This window comes from Lepidochelys olivacea (genome assembly GCF_965140295.1).
Source record: "Lepidochelys olivacea isolate rLepOli2 genome assembly, chromosome: 1".
NCBI lineage: Eukaryota > Metazoa > Chordata > Testudines > Cheloniidae > Lepidochelys > Lepidochelys olivacea.
This window is the reverse complement of record NC_140411.1, coordinates 169,300,718-169,321,451: the sequence shown is the minus strand read 5'-3', so window position 1 is coordinate 169,321,451 and position 20,734 is coordinate 169,300,718. Positions and strand designations below refer to the sequence as shown.

At 44.5% G+C, this 20,734-nt stretch overlaps 1 long non-coding RNA gene across 3 annotated transcripts; it reads right to left on the bottom strand.

Annotated features, from left to right (window-relative positions):
• Nucleotides 1-13,768: 13,768 nt before the first annotated feature.
• Nucleotides 13,769-20,592, bottom strand: LOC311527894. 3 transcript variants are annotated; one of them, XR_014713475.1, is made up of 4 exons: nt 20,471-20,588; nt 16,639-16,733; nt 16,047-16,267; nt 13,769-14,499 (listed from the first exon to the last, which is right to left on the bottom strand). It is a non-coding gene; the product is annotated as an uncharacterized lncRNA (long non-coding RNA). The 3 variants fall into 3 exon arrangements; XR_014713474.1 differs by lacking the exon at nt 16,639-16,733 and having other exon boundaries at nt 20,471-20,591; XR_014713473.1 differs by lacking the exons at nt 16,047-16,267; nt 16,639-16,733 and having other exon boundaries at nt 20,471-20,592.
• Nucleotides 20,593-20,734: the final 142 nt, after the last annotated feature.

Below are 20,734 nucleotides of genomic sequence, written 5' to 3'. Positions count from 1 at the left end.
GGGGGCTGCTGTGATCCAAGTAGCCAAGGCAATCAATAACCTTCTGCTAACCAGGGTAGTGACTCTGGGAAATGTGCAGGTCATAGAGGATGGCTTTGCTGCAATGGGGTTCCTTATCTGTGGTGGGGTGATAGGGATATGCATTCCGTCTATTTTGACACTGGACCTTGGCACTGGACCTTTTTAAACAGTACATAAACCACAAGGGATACTTCTCAATGGTGCTGCAAGCACTGGTAGATCACAAGGGACGTTTCACCTTCAACATCAACATGGGATGGTCAGTAAAGGTGCATGACACTCGCATCTTTAGGAACTCCAGGCTGTTCGAAAAGCTGCAAACAGGGACTTTCTTCCCAGACCAGAAAATTACTACTGGAGGTGTTGAAATGCCAATAGTTATCCTTGGGGACCCAGCCTACCCCTTGCTCCCAAGGCTCATGAAGCCGTACACAGGCAGCCTGGACAGTAGTAAGGAGCAGTTCAACTATAGCCTGAGTAAGTGCAGAATGGTGGAAGAATGTGCCTTTGGACGTTTCAAAGCTCGCTGGCACTGTTTGCTGAGTAGGTTAGACCTCAGCGCAGTTAATATTCCCACTGTACTGCTGCTTGCTATGTGCTCCATAATATCTGTGAGAGTAAGGGGGAGACGTTCATGGCAGCATACGAGGTTGAGGCAAATGGCCTGATGGTCAATTTTGAACAGCCAGACACCAGGGTGATTAGAAGAGCAGCACAGCTAGGCACGCTGCGCATCAGAGAGACTTTGAAAAACAGTTTCATGACTGACCAGGCTACAGTGTGACAGTTGTGTGTGTTTGTCCTTGATACAAAACCTCCCCCTTTGTTGAATGTACTTCCCTGTAAGCCAATCTCTCTCCCCCCTTCGACCACAGCTGGCAAAAGAAATAAAGTTCCTACTGTTTTGAATCCATTCATTCTTTATTTATTTAAAAAAAAAAAAGAGATCACTGACAAGGTAGCCCAGGTGGGGTGTGGGAGGAGGGAAGGACAAGGCCACATTGCTTATTGTAGCCACACTACAAATCAAAACTGCTTGACTGACAGCCTTCTGTTGCTTGGCCCATCCTCTGGAGTTGAGTGACTGGGTGCCCGGAGCCTCCCCTGACCCGCGTTCTTGGGCATCTGGGAGAGGAGGATATGGAACTTGGTGAGGAGGTCAGGCGGTTATACAATGGATGCAGTGGGGGTCTGTGCTCTAGTTGCCTTTCCTGCAGCTCCCACCAGATGCCTCATCATGTCCGTTTGCTCCCCCATTAGCCTCAGCATCTCCTCCTGTGTGTTCTGATCACACTCACTGTATGCTTTCCTGGCCTCTGCCACCGAATGCTTCCATGCATTCAGCTGTGCCCTATCAGTGCAGGAGGACTGCATGAGCTCTGAAAACATGTCATTGCAAGTGTGTTTCTTTTCGCCTTCTAATCTGCGATAACCTCAGGGATGGAGTTGATACGGGGAGCATAGAAACATTTGGGATAAAAAGGGAGAGTACAATTTAAGAAGATACATTTCTGAGAACAAAAGGGAGACTCTTTCACAGTGAATCAAGCAATTCATAGCAGACAGCACATGTGCTTTAGGTACAAGGTCACATTTTGCCTTTTATATTGAGCACCTGCTGGAATGGTGACACATCACACACGGCTGGGCAACAGAATTCAGTTTCCAGGCAGCCATGGTAAACCAAAGGGTACACGGGGTTGGCATCTTCCGCCTTCATAACATGTGGGAATGGTTTCAAACTGCAGTGCCCTCATTTCCCATAGTAAGCAATGCCAGTTGGGTTTGCCATTTAAAAGGAGGGGCTGCGGTTTTGGGGTAAATGTGCAGAACACCACTCCACCCACCGTGTGGCTATTCTCCAGGATGATCCCTGTTAGCCAAGCGCAAACAGCCCAGCATGAATGGGGTCCTTTTACTGTTCCCTTACAAAAATTCCCCTATTCCAACCAGGTGACCATAAATGATATCATTCTCCTGAAGCTGACACAGAAAGATAAAGACCGAATGTTGCATGAATGTGACCAAAACCCAGGACCATTTGCTGCCATGCTTTGTGCTGCAATGATTCCAGACTACTTGCTACTGGCTTGGTGTGGTAAAGTGTGCTACCATGGAGGACGAAATAAGGAAGCCCTCCTCAGAAACCTTCTGCAAAGGCTTTCAGAGTACCTCCAGGAGAACTTCATGGAGATGTCCCTGGAGGATTCCCACTACATCCCCAGACACGTTAACAAACTTTTCCTGTAGCTGTACTGGCCACAAATGCATCTCAATTCTTCAGGGCAAATCAAACATTAAACACAATTGCTTTTAACACCTGTAGTGTAGTTACAAAAGTTCACTCACCAGAGGTGCCTTCTCCACCTTCAGGGTCCGGGAACAATTCGCCCTGAGAGATTGTTGGCTCCAGCGTGATGAAAAGGTGCTGGCTGCCGGGGAGAACGGATTCTCCGCTTGCCTGCTGCGCATTCTCCTCCTTCTCTTCCTCATCCACAAAATCCTCCTCCATGTTGCATACGACTCCCCCTTGCAGGTGCCCAGCTGATCATAGCCCTAGAATGGCATGCAGCTGATCATAGAAGCGGCATGTATGGGGCTCTGACCAGGAGTGACTCTTTGCCTCCTTTGTCTTGTGATAGGCTTGCCTGAGCTCCTTAACTTTCATGTGGCACTGCTGTGTGTCCCTGCTGTAGCCTCTCTCCACCATGCCCCATGCAATTTTGGCATATATATCAGCATTTCTTCTGCTGGATTGGAGTTCTGCCTGCACAGATTCTTCTCCCCATACAGCAATCAGATCCAGTGTCTCCTGTTTGCTCCATGTTGGAGCTCATTTGCGATTCTGGGACCTGTTCTGCTGAGCTCGCCATGCTGACCAAACTGGAAATTAAATTCAAAAGTTCCCGGGGCTTTTCCTGTGTGCCTGGCTAGTGCATCGGAGTTGAAAGTGTTGTCCAGAGCAGTCACATTGGAGCACTCTGGGATAGCTCCCGGAGGCCAATACCGTCGAATTGCATAATCCTGCATCTGCACTACCCCAAATTCGACCCAAGAAGGTCGATTTTAGCGCTACTTCCCTCGTTGGGGAGGAGTACAGCAGTCAATTTTAAGAGCCCTTTAGGTCGACGGAACGGGGTTGGTTGTGTCGCCGCATTGCTTATAAAATCGACCTAACACAGCTAAATTCGACCTAACCTCATAGTGTAGACCAGCCTTAGTCACAACCATAACATACTTTTACTGTCATGGTAAGCCCCTCTTAAAGTTCTAATTATTATAGCTTTCTTTACAAGTCAAATTCTATTTTTAATCCGTACTGCAGTATTAGAAAAAACACAGCCATTGCAGTATGACCTCTGCTTCAGTTCTTTCAATTAAACCATTAAACTACAGCTGCTCTCAGCGTACTACACGTCATATCCTGAAAGAGTGCTCACAAATTCTTCTGTGTTAATGAAAGGTTCCCACTGAGTAAGGTGAAATTCAGACCACGAGCTTTTCCTATTTACTCATAATATCTCAAAAAACATGACAGAAGCTTGGTACGTGGACAATTTCTGCAAATAAACAGACCTTCTAAATCCTTTTAGGAGCAAGACTGTGATAATTCGATTATTTTAGAGAACAGATTTGTCTCAAACTCCCTGATGGATTGGAAAACATATTGAGGATAAACCCCTAAGTCCTTCCAGAGCAGCGTGGCAGGAAAGTGGAATAATAGCATTAATTTAAAACACACTGCCTCTTCTATTATTAGCTTTTCCATCAGTACTTAATTTTCGGAAACAGTACTCGGTGCCTTGTGTTTCAGAATGGATAAAAACAGAATGTTTTCAGGAAATATACCACTGAGATATTTTAATACTGTCAGCAGAGTTGTCAAGCGTTCGGTTTTCAAACGGTATGCTTGGTTGAAAAGGGACCCTGGCGACTCTGGTTGGCACCGTTGACTGGGCCATTAAAAGTCCAGTTGGCAGTGCAACGGGGGCCCGGGACTAAGGCAGGCTCACTGCCTGCCCTAGCTCCACACAGCTCCCGGAAGTGGCCGTCAGGTCCTTGTGGCCTCTAGGCGCATAGGTGGCAACGAAGGCTCCGAGAGCTGGCCTCACCCCAAGTGCCTGCTCCAGCTGCCATTGGCCAGGAACCGCGACAAACGGGAGCTGCGAGGGCGGTGCCTGTTGACGTGAGAGCAGCATGTGGAGCCTCCCTGGCTGCCCATGCACCTGGGGGCTGCAGGGACCTAGTGGCTGCTTCCTGGGAGCTGCAGTAAGTGCCGCTGGAACCCTACACCTCAACCCTCTGCCTGAGCCCCCTCCTGCCCCCCAACCCCCTATCCCAGCCCGGAGTCCCCTCTCACACCCAAACTCCCTCACGGAGCCCACCCCCCCCCAACACCACAACACCCTGCCCCAGCCCTGACCCCCCCTCCTGCACCCCAAACCCCTCATCCCTGGCCTCACCCCAGAGCCTGCGCCCCCAGCCAGAGTCCACACCCCCTCCTGCACTCTGAACCCCTTGGCCTCACCCTCCTATGCCCCAAACACCTCATTTCTGGCCCCACTCAGAGCCCACAACCCCCAGCCCAGAGCCCATACTCCAATCCCTTTCCCCAGCCCAGCACCCTCTCCTGTACCCCAAGCCCCCCATCCCGGCCCCACTCCAGAGCTCATACTCCCAGGCCACTTCTGGGAGCCACATAAGGTAAGTGCCGCCCGGAGCCCACACCTCAACCATCTCCCGCACCCCAACCATCTGTCCCAGCCCTGAGCCCCCTCCCACACACAAACTCCCTCCCAGAGCCTGCACACCCTCCTGCACCCCAAACCCCTCATCCCTGGCCCAGAGCCCCCTCCTACAGCCCTCATCCCTGGCCCCACCTCAGCGTCTGCATCTCCAGCTGGACCTGTCACCCCCCACACCCTAACTCCCTGCCCCAGACCAGAGCCCTTTCCCACACTCTGAACCCCTCATTTCTGGCCCCACACCAAACCCTGTACCCCCAGCCAGAGCCCTCATCCTCTCCTGCATCCCAACCCCTGGCCCCAGCCCGAAGCCCTCTCCCACACGTCGAACACCTGGCCCACACCCCAGCTAGAGCTCCCTCCTGCACCCCACATTCTTCACCCCTGGCCCCACCCCAGAGTTCACACTTCCAGCCGGAGCCCTCACCCTGTTCCACACCCCAACCCCTTGCCCTCAGCCTGGTAAAAATGAGCGAGGGGCGGGGGGTGGGCAACACAGCATGGGGAGAAGGTGGCCAGTCCTCTGTGGAGAAAGAAGTGGTTAGGGACTATTTAGAAAAGCTGGACGTGCACAAGTCCATGGGGCCGGATGTGTTGCATCCGAGAGTGCTAAAGGAGTTGGCGGCTGTGATTGCAGAGCCATTGGCCATTATCTTTGAAAACTCATGGCGATCGGGGGAAGTCCCGGACGACTGGAAAAGGCTAATTAGTGCCAATCTTTAAAAAAGGGAAGAAGGAGGATCCTGGGAACTACAGGCCAGTCAGCCTCACCTCAGTCCCCGGAAAAATCATGGAGCAAGTCCTCAAGGAATCAATCCTGAAGCACTTACATGAGAGGAAAGTGATCAGGAACAGTCAGCATGGATTCACCAAGGGAAGGTCATGCCTGACTAATCTAATCGCCTTCTATGATGAGATTACTGGTTCTGTGGATGAAGGGAAAGCAGTGGATGTATTGTTTTTTGACTTTAGCAAAGCTTTTGACACGGTCTCCCACAGTATTCTTGCCAGCAAGTTAAAGAAGTATGGGCTGGATGAATGCACTATAAAGTGGGTAGAAAGTTGGCCAGATTGTCGGGCTCAACGGGTAGTGATCAATGGCTCCATGTCTAGTTGGCAGCCGGTATCAAGTGGAGTGCCCCAAGAGTTGGTCGTGGGGCCAGTTTTGTTCAATATCTTCATAAATGATCTGGAGGATGGTGTGGATTGCACTCTCAGCAAATTTGCGGATAATACTAAACTAGGAGGACTGGTAGATACGCTGGAGGGCAGGGATAGGATACAGAGGGACCAAGACAAATTGGAGGATTGGGCCAAAAAAACAAATCTGATGAGGTTCAATAAGGGTAAGTGCAGGGTCCTGCACTTAGGACGGAAGAATCCAATGCACTGCTACAGACTAGGGACCGAATGGCTAGGCAGCAGTTCTGCGGAAAATGACCTAGGGGTGACAGTGGACGAGAAGCTGGATATGAGTCAACAGTGTGCCCTTGTTGCCAAGAAGGCCAATGGCATTTTGGGATGTATAAGTAGGGGCATAGCCAGCAGATCGAGGGACGTGATCGTTCCCCTCTATTAGACATTGGTGAGGCCTCATCTGGAGTACTGTGTCCAGTTTTGGGCCCCACACTACAAGAAGGATGTGGAAAAATTGGAGAGAGTCCAGCGAAGGGCAACAAAAATGATTAGGGGTCTGGAACACATGACTTATGAGGAGAGGCTGAGGGAACTCGGATTGTTTAGTCTGCAGAAGAGAAGAATGAGGGGGGATTTGATAGCTGCTTTCAACTACCTGAGAGGTGGTTCCAAAGAGGATGGTTCTAGACTATTCTCAGTGGTAGAAGATGACAGGACAAGGAGTAATGGTCTCAAGTTGCAGTGGGGGAGGTTTAGGTTGGATATTAGGAAAAACTTCTTCACTAGGAGGGTGGTGAAACACTGGAATGAGTTACCTAGGGAGGTGGTAGAATCTCCTTCCTGAGAAGTTTTTAAGGTCAGGCTTGACAAAGCCCTGGCTGGGATGATTTAATTGGGGATTGGTCCTGTTTTGAGCAGGGGGTTGGACTAGATGACCTCCTGAGGTCCCTTCCAACCCTGATATTCAATGATTCTATGAGAGCAAGCGAGAGAGGGAGGGGGATGGAGTGAGCGGGGCCATGGCCTTGGAGAAGGGGCAGGCAGTGGCAGAGCCTCAGGGAAGGGCAGGGCTCAGGTGGGGCAAGGGTGTTTGGTTTTCTGCAATTTTTCTGCAATTGCAATTCTGCAATTTGGTTTTTGGCAACCCTACGGAGGTGGGAGAAGCTCTCTGGAAAAGAGAGGATCTTGGGGGTGAGCTGAGGGATCCTGAGGAAAGAACCACAGGTATAGCCAAGACTGGAAAGAAGGTTTGAACTGCTCGTTATGTTATCTTATTGTTGTTATCATTATTGATAATACCAAACTCTAGGGAAGAGGTGAGTTTGGGCTTTAAATATTATATAAAGAATTTGGAAAGCATCTGCTCATATGTCTATTGGGTTATTTTTTTTTTTTTGCACCTTCCTTTGAAGTATCTGATATCAGCCACTGTCACAGATGGCATCTTGGGCTAGAGAGACCACTGGTCTGATCTGGTATGGCAATTCTTATGTTCATAAATGTTATGTCTCTTTTTCTCCTGGTGTTACAGATAGGCACTCTCATCCAATACTATTTCCTGGACAGTTTTTATGTTTGAATAATCAAAAAGGGAAAGTATATTATGTAACTAAACAGAATCTGTGTGCAAGTATATCTTTGGTGGCAGTTTTCTCTGTGCGTGTTTTAATATGAAAAACTAATAAAGAGAATATTAAAAACGATTTTTGTTTCAAAATAAACATGTTTTTCATAGTGACATTTGATATGCCAGGGTACTGATGAATGGCAAGTAGTGAGATTAGGTAGCTGTTTACCAAAATACTGTATCTTGATTAGCAGCTTTAGTCAGTACTAGATGGGACCATATTATTAGCAGCAGCTGAGGAGGGTTTTCCAGAGGACACTAGTGGGCTGTATAAATAATGCATCTTGACACCATCAGCAGAAAATGACCCAATGTTACTCATCCTTTTTCTCTGTCTCTACTTACTGTAGTTAATTCAAGAACTGTAAAATCACAGCTCATTTTTATGTATTCATGTAGGGTCAGATTTAGTGTCCCTTACTGAGATTCATTTCAATAGAATCACTTGCGGAGTCACATGCTATTCCCTGAGAAAGGGTGGCAGAATCTGGCCCATAAGGAAAGACCATAATGCAATGTAGTCGAGTTACGGTTGCTATGGAAATGTTCTAATTTAGACCCAGTTCTATTGGATACTGACATTTTCTGTGGCTTTGTACATCGACAAGTATCTGTTTGCACACCATGAATAATGAAATATTAACTGAATGTCATGGGTATTGCAGGTTTAAACTTAATATTGTTTTGAGACAGTTCTTTACACACACATTTCCTAGGGAAAAGCACAATAGAAAGAAGTGAAAAGAATGAAAAGTTAAAAAATGAAAGATTGGTGGGGAGGCACAGGACTAGCTTGTCGGACAAGTTACTTTTCTTTCTGGCTGCAGAATCGGTATCTGATCTTCTGGGAATTATTTTTTGGCTTTTAAGGCAATGCAATTCAACATTTTATTGGATTGTGCTCATGTTGAGCCTTTGTCAAGCAACAACAGTCCTCTTAAGCTCTACATCTTTTCATGTGCACATCTATTAACATATTTTAAAGGAAACTGTAAAAGAAAACATATTAAAATTACAGACAAAAGTATATGCTGGTAAGAACATATTAAGTAATTTGGAATAGCACACAGATTGCAATTAGTAATCAAGGGGACTGTTCTTGTCTCTGTTGTTCAGTGATTTCCAGCTTGAGTGATTCTAGATTTCCCAAGGTGGGTTATGGCGGCCTAGAAGAGAAATTGTGGAGGTAACAAAAATGGAATCATCTCAGATTCCAACTAACGCCACTAAAAAAAATAACTTCATGTTGTCTGCTTTCCCTTCCTGCTTCCTTGCAAGGTCAGTTGGCTGTGGAAGCAGCAAATACGTCAGTAGAGGGGAACAACAATGGGAGGGGGAGAACAATGGTGTTACCCATTGCAAGCACAATAACATGAAAAAACAGATCTGTGCATACATATTTTTGTCTTGCTCTTATATCTGTAGAAGCAGAAATGTGTTAGTTTGGCCTGGAGATTTCCACCCACACTTTGCTTCTATCAACCATTCATAACCTTGTCATGGAATCACAGAGTTGAGGATGTCTCTGTATGAAGAAACACTGTTTCCTCAGAGTGTAAATGGAAAAAATGATATTGGCTATGGAGGGAGCCAAACTCTTGGAAGAATTCTGGCTCTTCTACATAATAACAGAATTGTGAGGGAACTAATGCCCTCGCCAATAGGAAAGGTAACAGTAGCCTTCTCAGGTACATCTACACTGGTGCGCATACTCAGTTACCTGACCCTGTACATGCTTGTGTGCGTTTCCTATTCCGAGATGATTGTTCGCATATGCTGTGCTGGACATGAGCATAATGCTGTGGACACACATATACACATATCCACACTGCTGCTTTTGTTACGTGACATTAGTGGTACCCATCTTAGGGGAGGTATCCCACGTGTCTGAGTGTCAAGGGAGACACTCTAGGAATTGCTGTGCTGTTGGTACTGTCCCCCACCCTCAAACATATTTGCCAATGACAGTTCTTTTTCATATTACCAGGGCTTAAATTCTCATCAATTCCAGGAGCCCTATGGCTTGGGGCTTCAGCCCCACGGAGGGCAGAGGCTCAGGGCTTCTGACCCGTGGAAGATGCCAGGGCGTCAGCCCCACGGGTTTGAAAATATTTACCATAGCTCTGTTCTGGACAGCTCTGGATGAATTTAAGCCCTGCATGTTACCTTCCTGCCAAAACTGATGGAAGCAACTGGATGATGATCTGGTTCTGCTTCTACTTCTTATTGCGGGACAAATGTTTACGCAGTGGAGTAGGGGACTGGCAAGATGCAGGAGGGAATCTGAGCAGAACTTTCTGACACGATGGAGATGGCTCACCGAGAAAATGAATGACAATCCTTTTGGGTCCTGTGGAGCAGATATGGTGAGTGTCGGTATTACCACAATATACCAATAAGTGGACAGTCACTTCTGGTCCAAGAGAACCAGCATGGTGTGGTGGGATCATATTATTCTGGAAAGCTAGGATGACCAGCAGTGGCTTCAAGACTTCTGAATTACAAAACAGACCTTCATGGAACTGTGTAATGAGCCTGCACTACACCTTTCACCACTCCGCCAGAACTTGATTCAGGGAAGCCATATTTGGGTAGAAACCGGTGGCTATTGGTCTGTGGAAGCTGGCAACATCAGACAGCTATCAGTCAATTGCAAACCACTTCAGGGTTGGAAAGTCCATTGTTGGGGTCATGGTTGTGTAGGTTTGCATGGCAATTAACACTGATCTATCCACAGGTGGTTGCCGTAAGCAAAGTTCCAGAAATTCTAGCTGGATTTAAGAGGATGAGTTTACCAAACTGGGGCATTGATAGCACCCACATCTCAATATTTGCCCACCAAAAGGGGTGAGTATAAGAACCAAAAAGGTTACTATTCACTTGTTCTTTAAAGCTCAGTGATCCACACAGGCAGTTTCATTAATACCAAGGTGGGAAACACTGCAAAGGTTCATGACACCAGGGTGCTGAGGAGATCTGGATTGTACTTGAAGAGGGGAGAAAGGACTTCATTCCCAAGAAATGATGTGTTTCTCTATGATATGTCTGTGCCAACAGTTATTTTGGGGGACATCGCATACCCACTCCTAACTTGGCTCATGAAACTATACCCCATCAATGACGCCGAAAAAAGGGAATTCAATTATAAACTCAATAGCTGGAGAATGATCATAGATTGCGTGTTTGGCAGGCTGAAATCATAGAATCATAGAATATCAGAGTTGGAAGGGACCTCAGGAGGTCATCTAGTCCAACCCCCTGCTCAGAGCAGAACCAATCCCCAATTAAATCATCCCAGCCAGGGCTTTGTCAAGCCTGACCTTAAAAACTTCTCAGGAAGGAGATTCTACCACCTCCCTGGGTAATGCATTCCAGTGTTTCACCACCCTCTTAGTGAAAAAGTTTTTCCTAATATCCAACCTAAACCTCCCCCACTGCAACTTGAGACCATTACTCCTTGTCCTATCCTCTTCTACCACTGAGAATAGTCTAGAACCATCCTCTCTGGAACCACCTCTCAGGTAGTTGAAAGCAGCTATCAAATCCCCTCTCATTCTTCTCTTCTGCAGACTAAACAATCCGAGTTCCCTCAGCCTCTCCTCATAAGTCATGTGTTCCAGACCCCTAATCATTTTTGTTGCCCTTCGCTGGACTCTCTCCAATTTTTCCACATCCTTCTTGTAGTGTGGGGCCCAAAACTGGACACAGTACTCCAGATGAGGCCTCACCAATGTCTAACAGAGGGGAACGATCACGTCCCTCGATCTGCTGGCTATGCCCCTACTTATATATCCCAAAATGCCATTGGCCTTCCTGGCAACAAGGGCACACTGTTGACTCATATCCAGCTTCTCGTCCACTGTCACCCCTAGGTCCTTTTTCGCAGAACTGCTGCCTAGCCATTCGGTCCCTAGTCTGTAGCTGTGTATTGGGTTCTTCCGTCCTAAGTGCAGGACCCTGCACTTATCCTTATTGAACCTCATCAGATTTCTTTTGGCCCAATCCTCCAATTTGTCTAGGTCCCTCTGTATCCTATCCCTGCCCTCCAGCGTATCTACCACTCCTCCTAGTATAGTATCATCCGCAAATTTGCTGAGAGTGCAATCCACACCATCCTCCAGATCATTTATGAAGATATTGAACAAAACCGGCCCCAGGACCGACCCCTGGGGCACTCCACTTGACACCGGCTGCCAACTAGACATGGAGCCATTGATCACTACCCGTTGAGCCCGACAATCTAGCCCACTTTCTACCCACCTTATAGTGCATTCATCCAGCCCATACTTCTTTAACTTGCTGGCAAGAATACTGTGGGAGACCGTGTCAAAAGCTTTGCTAAAGTCAAGAAACAATACATCCACTGCTTTCCCTTCATCCACAGAACCAGTAATCTCATCATAGAAGGCGATTAGATTAGTCAGGCATGACTTTCCCTTGGTGAATCCATGCTGACTGTTCCTGATCACTTTCCTCTCATGTAAGTGCTTCAGGATTGATTCTTTGGGGACCTGCTCCATGATTTTTCCGGGGACTGAGGTGAGGCTGACTGGCCTGTAGTTCCCAGGATCCTCCTTCTTCCCCTTTTTAAAGATTGGCACTACATTAGCCTTTTTCCAGTCATCTGGGACTTCCTCCGTTTGCCACAAGTTTTCAAAGATAATGGCCAATGGCTCTGCAATCACAGCCGCCAATTCCTTTAGCACTCTCGAATGCAACTCATCCGGCCCCATGGACTTGTGCACGTCCAGCTTTTCTAAATAGTCCCGAACCACCTCTTTCTCCACAGAGGGCTGGCCATCTACTCCCCATGTTGTGATGCCCAGCGCAGCAGTCTGGGAGCTGTCCTTGTTAGTGAAGACAGAGGCAAAAAAAGCATTGAGCACATTAGCTTTTTCCACATCCTCTGTCACTAGGTTGCCTCCCTCATTCAGTAAGGGGCCCACACTTTCCTTGGCTTTCTTCTTGTTGCCAACATACCTGAAGAAACCCTTCTTGTTACTCTTGACATCTCTTGCTAGCTGCAGCTCCAGGTGCGATTTGGCCCTCCTGATTTCATTCCTACATGCCCGAGCAATATTTTTATACTCTTCCCTGGTCATATGTCCAACCTTCCACTTCTTGTAAGCTTCTTTTTTATGTTTAAGATCCGCTAGGATTTCACCGTTAAGCCAAGCTGGTCGCCTGCCATATTTACTATTCTTTCGACTCATCGGGATGGTTTGTCCCTGTAATCTTGTTGGTGCTGCCTACGCACCCATCTGGATGCCAATGAGGCCAACGCTATTTGCATAATTGTCACCTGCTATGCACTGCATAACGTTTGAGAGAATAAAGAGGAGTACTTCTGTCCAGAGCGGTCACAGGACATGTCTGATTTACAAACTGCATAAAGGAAGCCAGATCCCACCCACATGCACACTGATCGGTTCCCAGGAGGCAAAGGAAATCAGGCATGTCATATGTGCACACATCTTGGCACAGCAGTGACGCAGACGGTGATATCTTCCTGTGCCGAGGGACAGCTTCACATCCTGTGCAGCTGCTAGAAAAGCACAAGGAAACATTGGCACATACTTGTGGGGCTACATACCTTTGTGAGGACTTTGGTTCCTTGTAGCTGATGGTCATTACCCATTCATTCCTATGACTATTCACCCATTACAGACAATTATAACAAGGCATTTCCACCGGGTTAACAATTTAGGGGTTGGCTTGGTGCTGTGGAGGGTAGGACTGAGTTGCAATGTGGACATTGTGCAGTGCTTTTATCTTAAGCATTCACATTGGTTTACCAACCTCTGTTCTCAGTAACACTCAGTCTCTATTAATGACCTTATCTATATTTGGGTTGAAAGGGGGGGTTCACCCCCCTTTTTTTTTCCCCACCATTCATTGTTGATGCTAATTTCACTTAGTAGCTATTATGGAGCACTAACCCCAAGGTTGTAACTGGTCGAGGTTTGGGGAGGTCAGAAAGGGCTGTTTAATGACTGGGTAGTGGCAGATACCTGTATTGTTAGTTTAAATGTTTTGTTGTTCTGTATATGAACCAAGCCATAAAGATGCTTATCTACCCATTTTCTGTGTTGTGAGTTCTGCTTTTAAAACTATCAGTGATTTTTCTAAGCACATAACAATGCACCTTCCCCTTCCCTCCCATGAATCATGGAGCCCAATTCCAAACCTGAAAACATCTTACATTCATCATACTTAGCAAGGAGGGTCGACGCAGAAGTCAAGGAAATGATGACATTTATTATAAGTAGTATATGAAACATGTAGTTGAAATATTTTTAAAACGAGTAAAGCAACAAAATGTAATGGGACTGAATTTGTAAAAAACGATCAAATATTAATGTATTTGCATGCCCTCCCCCACCACCTAAAAAAGGGGGAATGACTGTGGAAAACTGCTCTTAGGGACATTTTGTGTGTGTAGTCTGGGGGGCAGGCACTCGGTGGTTTCAGGGATTCCCATAGGCTCATCATTCACTTGGATGCTCGGTGGGGTCCTGCTGTGAGGGGTTTTGGCTGCTAGCAGAGGGTGTGGTCCTCGGAGTCCTACAGGCTCCTTCCATTCTCAGGAGGTTTGGGTCCTCTGCCTCACCAGCACCCTGGGTGGCAGCCGGAGGAGGAGGAGTTAGGGCTGGTTCACAGAGAGGTGCTCTGGCCATGACAGCAAACAGACTCCGAAATTGTTCAGTTACCAGTTCTATGAGCATCAGGAAATGCTCCTTTTCCCTATGGGAATGTCCAATTCCCTAAGCACACCTCCTGCTCCAGGAACCAGTTCATTAGTGTTTCTTCCTGCTGAAGAGCCTGATCCTTCCATGCCTGAGGAACTCAAACTGCTCCTGATTCCTTCTGTTCATGCCAATGAGCAGGTCCTATGGCGGCCTTCTCTGTCTCTGCAGTGCTGCCCTTGCCCTCCCAGCAGAATGGTTTCCCTCTCAGGAGTCAAAGGTACTGCCAATTCAAAGAAAGTATATGTTGTTTTTCCTTTGGAAGAAACCAAGAAATCCCCCCATATAACATAAATTTGCTGTAGAAGGCTACAATTTTGATAATTTTCAGCATTTCAGGAATGTGACGGTTAAGACTACCCTTGGTTCTCAGACAATTTTTGCAGCCCCTGAGGAAAGAGCAGAGGCTACTAATGGTAAGATACATGTACTGAAGTTTTTTTAAATGTAAAATTTTCATAGTGTCTTATGCAGTGTATGGGGAGGGAGGTGGCAGTTCCATCAAGGCGCTATTACCAGTTTGCAATTTTTTCTTTAAGGACTAGCCAACATTTGGAGAACATAGCAGTTTTCAAGGTATCAGAATGGAAAAGAGAGGTGGCTTTCCAGCCCTGTGGAGAAGATCTGGCAATCTATGCCAGAAATATATTTCTGCTAATGGTCACCTCACTGCATATTGCTGAATGGAAGGGTTTGAACAGTTATGAAGGTGGACTAAGCACATTTGCGCTGTTGTTGAACCTCAAGAACCCACTGGAGTGTCTGCTACCCCAAAAATTTGCTGCAATATTCTTACAGGATTGGGAGGCAATTTGTTGATAAATTGACTATATTCTCACTTAGCATTCACAGTTTCCATGCAATTTTATGGGCATGGTGCTGCTGGAGGTGCTGTCTTTTCAGGTGAAATGTAAAACCAAGGTCTTGATTACTTGTAACTTAAAAATCCCATGCCAATTTTTCCAAGTAGTAGGGTTACTCCCAGGGTCTTGGCCTAAATCCAATTCAAGCAATTATATTCTACCTACCTAAACATTTCCCTTTATGTTCAGTTGGTTATGGTATTCATTTTTTCTCCTGAAGTATTGCATAGTGCTACTCTATAATATTTAAAAAAGTCTCTTGCCTTCTCTTCTGGGGTGGCTGCATTTCAATGATGCATGATATGATACCTTGCATATAATAGTTTCTAAAGTTTAGTATGTACTTCAGGATCTTTGAAGGAAAGGTACTAAACAAGCATCAGTCATTTTTACTCCTAAGTGCTTCATCTCTGAAATGATGTCACAAGCTTCTGCAAATTCCACTTTCGAAACACTAATCAGACAAGTATGACATTCAAAAGTGCCCCGTTCAGAAATGAAAAAAACTTGGCCATCAAATATTTCTCACTGTAAGTACTTTAAAACATTTTCAAATCTAGGATCCTACAGTCAGGATCCTAAATCCAGAGTTATGCTCCTGTATGAATCCATTTATATACTCCTGTATAAAAATGGCCTAGTTTTCAAATGTTCTATGTACTTGCACCTTCCACCAAATGTATTTCACTGGTGAGGGAAGTGATTCCGTTACAAATAGTTTAGAATCTCTTGGCTCACCAAATTTGGATCTGTGATTAATTTCTCTTGTGCCACAGAACACTGAAACAATATCACAATATGACGGCAACATTCTCATCAGTCAGTGGGGGAGTGAGAGTGAGGAAGGGTAAAGGAAAGTATCAATCTATCAGCCAGCCTTTCATGGTGGAATAGAGGGGGAATTCACCTTTTTCTCCTCCTCTCCTGGCTGACTTGGAAGTGGATCCACTCTTACATACTGAGATAATCCCAATGGCTCCTTTTCACCCCATCCACACGGAGGAAAATCTCAGCTATTTCAACACAGGTGGTCTGTTTGCTCAGACTTCCAGTGAATTGATTTGCCAAATCTAAGCAGAGGAGTGGAGTGCCACTCAGATGTGCACAATTTCTGAGCCTCATGAAGACCTGTAAAGGGCCACAGGCAGCTAAAGAGTTGTGGATTAAGTATCAGTAGATTAAATTAACTGCATTGAGCTCCAAAGAGGATGGGCCATAAAGCTTAATCAGTGCAAACAGGCAAGTTACAATTTCCGTCAAAAAAAAAAATTAATCTCAATAAAGCCTAGTTAGTAACATGGCAAAGATACCATTCAAATGGGAATATTAACAATTTTCAATAATTTCTAGAAATTGAAATAGAATCTGTTTTGGCAAACACACTGCAGTCTTCTACCAAGAAAAACATTTTATGCAGTTATGCAAGCAATAAAAATAAATGTTCTATAAAATTTAGCCTGAAGGCCTCAGAAAGTATTAAAAAAACAATAATAATTAACCAGAGTTCTTGACGTGTAGAGCAGCCAAAAATAACATCTAGTACAGCTGAAGATGGTGAGGTCATTTCTTGTATTGCACTCCAAACACTGACCACCTGCAGAGATGCAAAAATATTCAAAAGTATCTATTTCCCAAATATAGACAGACTGAAAAATTCTCAGTCTCTTACATGATTTTATTTTGCCGAAATAATGGAATTCAATACACATTTAATGTGCATTACAAGTAGTTGTTCCTATGGTGCAAAAGTTCCCCATCCATTTATGAAGCTGATACTGTCTGCCCCTAGAACAAAAGTGCCATGATGCCAGTCTTCAGTATTCTTTTCCAGCTAATCTAAACAGTAACATTGGCATCACCACTTTAAGTCAAACTTTTGCTCTTACAAAAAGAGATAATGTGTCTCTGTTCTACCACAAACAATCATACAAACATAAAATGAACTTTTGTCTAAGGTAATATTTGATGGGGATGTAGCAAATGTCTAATTTTAGCATTCTACTGAATATCAGATATTGTAATATGTATCCAAAACTGAAACAAAGGCCCATAGTGGATATCACAATAAATATAATAGTCACATGTTTTAAATGAGTCATGATCCAAAAGTCATTATTTCACAAACTGCCCAAAAAACCCTAATTTATTCTTCTTTAGGTATGGAAGGAGTCCTCTATATCACAGGGTGAGTGGCTGATTAGCTACTGGAAATACTTGTATGAAATTACTGGTTGATTCTAAACCCACAAGAAGGATACAACAGATATAAAATTTTACACTTGTATCTTCCATTTGAGGATCTCAGTGTACTTTATAAACATGAATTAAGCCTCAGAACACACAATGAAGGTAAGTAATAGTATACACATTTTAAAGATGAGTTAAGTGACTTGTCCTAGGGTTCCACAGTATTAAGGGTCAGAACCAGAAACACAACCTGTGAATGAAGACTTGCAGGTCCCTCCTTTAATCTTTCTAGATATTAAAGTCAACAGAGGTACTACTAGTAATGAAACTTGCCCAGTGAAAACTGTCATTTATTGTTTGATGCGAACTACTTTACTTTGAAAATAATTTGGAAGTATTTTTGCATTCTGTACAATTTCTTCTCACATTGGTTGATAGTTTGACTCCACCTATGGTCAATGGGATGCTTGTCACAGCATTAATATTTTCAAACAGCACAATAAGAAATAAAAACTAAAATTCTGAAGTCACCTCCCTTTTCATATTTAGACCTATTCATTACCTCTTCAGCTCAGGTGTATCACCTTTTTCCTCTCCTTAATGTAGGCTTTTATATCACTATCTTCCAGCTAGTCAAGCACCTTACAAAATTAAATACAAATACTTCAGAGGAACTAAAGTTCATTTACTTTCTCCTTACCATTACTGATCATATTTTTGGTTTGTTCATTTTTGTTTTGTTCTGGAGGATAGGCCAAATTTTTTGTCCCGAACTATTTTCGCCAAATAAATAATAAATAAATAAAAATGCAGATTCGGATTGACCAAAATATTTTGTGAATATGTGTTGGATTGATCCAATTGTTTGGACTGCAAACATTAAAATAAAATCTGAAAGAATTGAAATATTTTGTTTTGACATTTTCTAAATGAAATGTTTTAATCTTTCAATCAAAACAACTTTTAAAAAAATTATTTCAATTTTATTTAAATATGTTTAAGAAACCTTGAAAATAAAATGAAATGTTTTGTTTCAGGCAAAATGAACCATCTGACCTGAAACAATTTTTTTTTTTATTTTTCAGTACAGAGAATGAACTGAAAAATTAGTTATTTGCTCTACTGCTGCATGAAATACTATATTATCTGATTTTTTACCTTGAAGTTTCCCCTAAGTCCTGCACAGACTCATTCCCTTTAAGACTAGCTTCCCCTGACTGGAGACTAGGGCTGCTGTCATCTGACAATGGCAAAAAAATCACTGAGCCATTTTCTTCTAACATTGAACAAAGAACTTTATTACTTTAGTAAAGATAACAATATTCACCCTAAATCTACTCTTTTCTCTTCAGAGTTGCAGCCTAGAACCTTCCTCAGCTCCTCTCTTGCCAGGCTTCCCTTCCTGCTGGGTTGTTGGTTTTTTTTAAGTTTCCTTAATGGTGGAGATGGTTGTTTGAGAACAGGTACAGCACTAAAGTATAGAAGAAGTAGAGAGCATGCAACCAGCTGGTGCCACTTTTGTGATCAACTCTTGGGGATGGACAGGGAAACAGATGAGAACTGCTGGGTATGTTTAGACTGACTCTTCCTCAAATAACCATCCAAGACCCAATTATTTAAATTCAAATGTATCTGGCCAAACCCGAATATAAGAATTTAAGATGAATACTCACTGGCAGTAGAAATCTGGTACAATTCTAATGAATACATGGCTGTAATTTTCCTAACTCCATATTCTGATGTTTTGAAATATTTATTATTACAGACACCAGAAGCAACATCACTCCTCTTCATACCACATCTCTAATCATCTTATGAAAGCAAAGCCACCTTTTTTCATAAACTGAAGATCATTTTGGTGCCCAGTCTCACAGCACAGGCTATGTCCAAAAAGCATGAAAAAACATTCCTTTGTGAAAGGGCTGGACAAAGCTCAAAAAGGCTAGCAGGATCCACTGCTGGAGCATAAGATTTCCTGGTCACTTAAATGCAAGGTATAGCACTGGAACTGGTCTGCAATATTGGCAGCATCTGGATTTGTTTAAAATATTACTGTATTACACACACAGTGGTGTTGTGTTCTACTTGATATTTTTCTTTTAATTGCTTTCATTCCTGAGCAGGTCCCAAAAAAACTGAGCATAGGAACTATATAACTTACCTACTTTGGGACAGGGTGCCATATGCCAGTAAGGTCATCATCATCCTGAGTTAGGATTAAATCCAAATGGGCTTTTTGTGTTTTCCACATTTTTTTTTTAAAATGGCCAGTTCATTTATGCTCAGCATAGGAAGAAAAGCTACAACTGCACCTAGAATCTTGACTGAGCGTGCTAAAAAATGGTACAATAGTTACCACTGGTGTGATATGCTAGACAAGAAAGTCTTTGCCTGAACTGGTAGAGGTAGTAGGCCACATTTAGTTTTAATACTGTTAACATTTCAAGCAAATATTATTATTCTTGTAACAGGGCAGGCTCCACTGCTGTCCTGAGATCCCACACAAAAGCTTTGGACACTTTGTTTGTTAGCACTTCGGTGAGTTTTATTTATATTACCTCCACCAACACAATCCCATGTAGCAATTCTATCTCCAGCTTTCCCAATTTTTCAACCCTTTGTCCAGGGAGATAGAGAGCTCTCACCACCCTGAGATCTTACTTCCTCTGGGCTCTGTTAAGGGTTTGTCGACACTTAAAATACTACAGCAACACAGCTACGCCACTGTAGTGCTTCGGCGTAGACACTACCTACGCCAACAGGAGGAGTTCTCCCATCAGCTGTCAATGGAAGAATTGTTCTATGCACTTAGGGCTGCCTACATGGGGACTTAGTTCAGACTAACTACGCTGCTCAGGGCTGTTGGTTTTTCACACCCCTGAGCAACGTAGTTATGTCAACCTAATTTTCTAGCGTACATCAGGCCTTAGCCTCTCCCTGCCGTACTTCCAATGCTTTTTAACGACCCTCTCAGCTAACCAATAATTAGCTCGTCCGCCCCAGTCTGATTAGGTAATTGACTATTCCACTTCTCCGTCAGGAAGGGGACTGAGGAACACTTAAGTGACCAGAGCGCCAAGCCAGCTCCTGGCTCTCAGCACGCTGTCAAATCTCTTGACTAGATCTGAAGTCAGAACAATATACCTTGGATAGCTTCTTTCACAGCAACACAGATAAGACCTAGTAGAGCAGCCCATCGTGTCCCGACCAATGCAGGATTGTTCTGCAGCTGCCACTTTTGTGATCAGCTCTTGGGGAGGAGGTGTCTAGGGAAACAGATGTACCACGTTACATCCCAGTAATGCCCTACACTGGTCCCGGAGGTCAGATTTTATATCTGTCCACCCGAAGGGGACTGACGCCGGGCAGCACAGACAAGAGGGGTGGGGAGCAGTTTTCAAAGGAGCC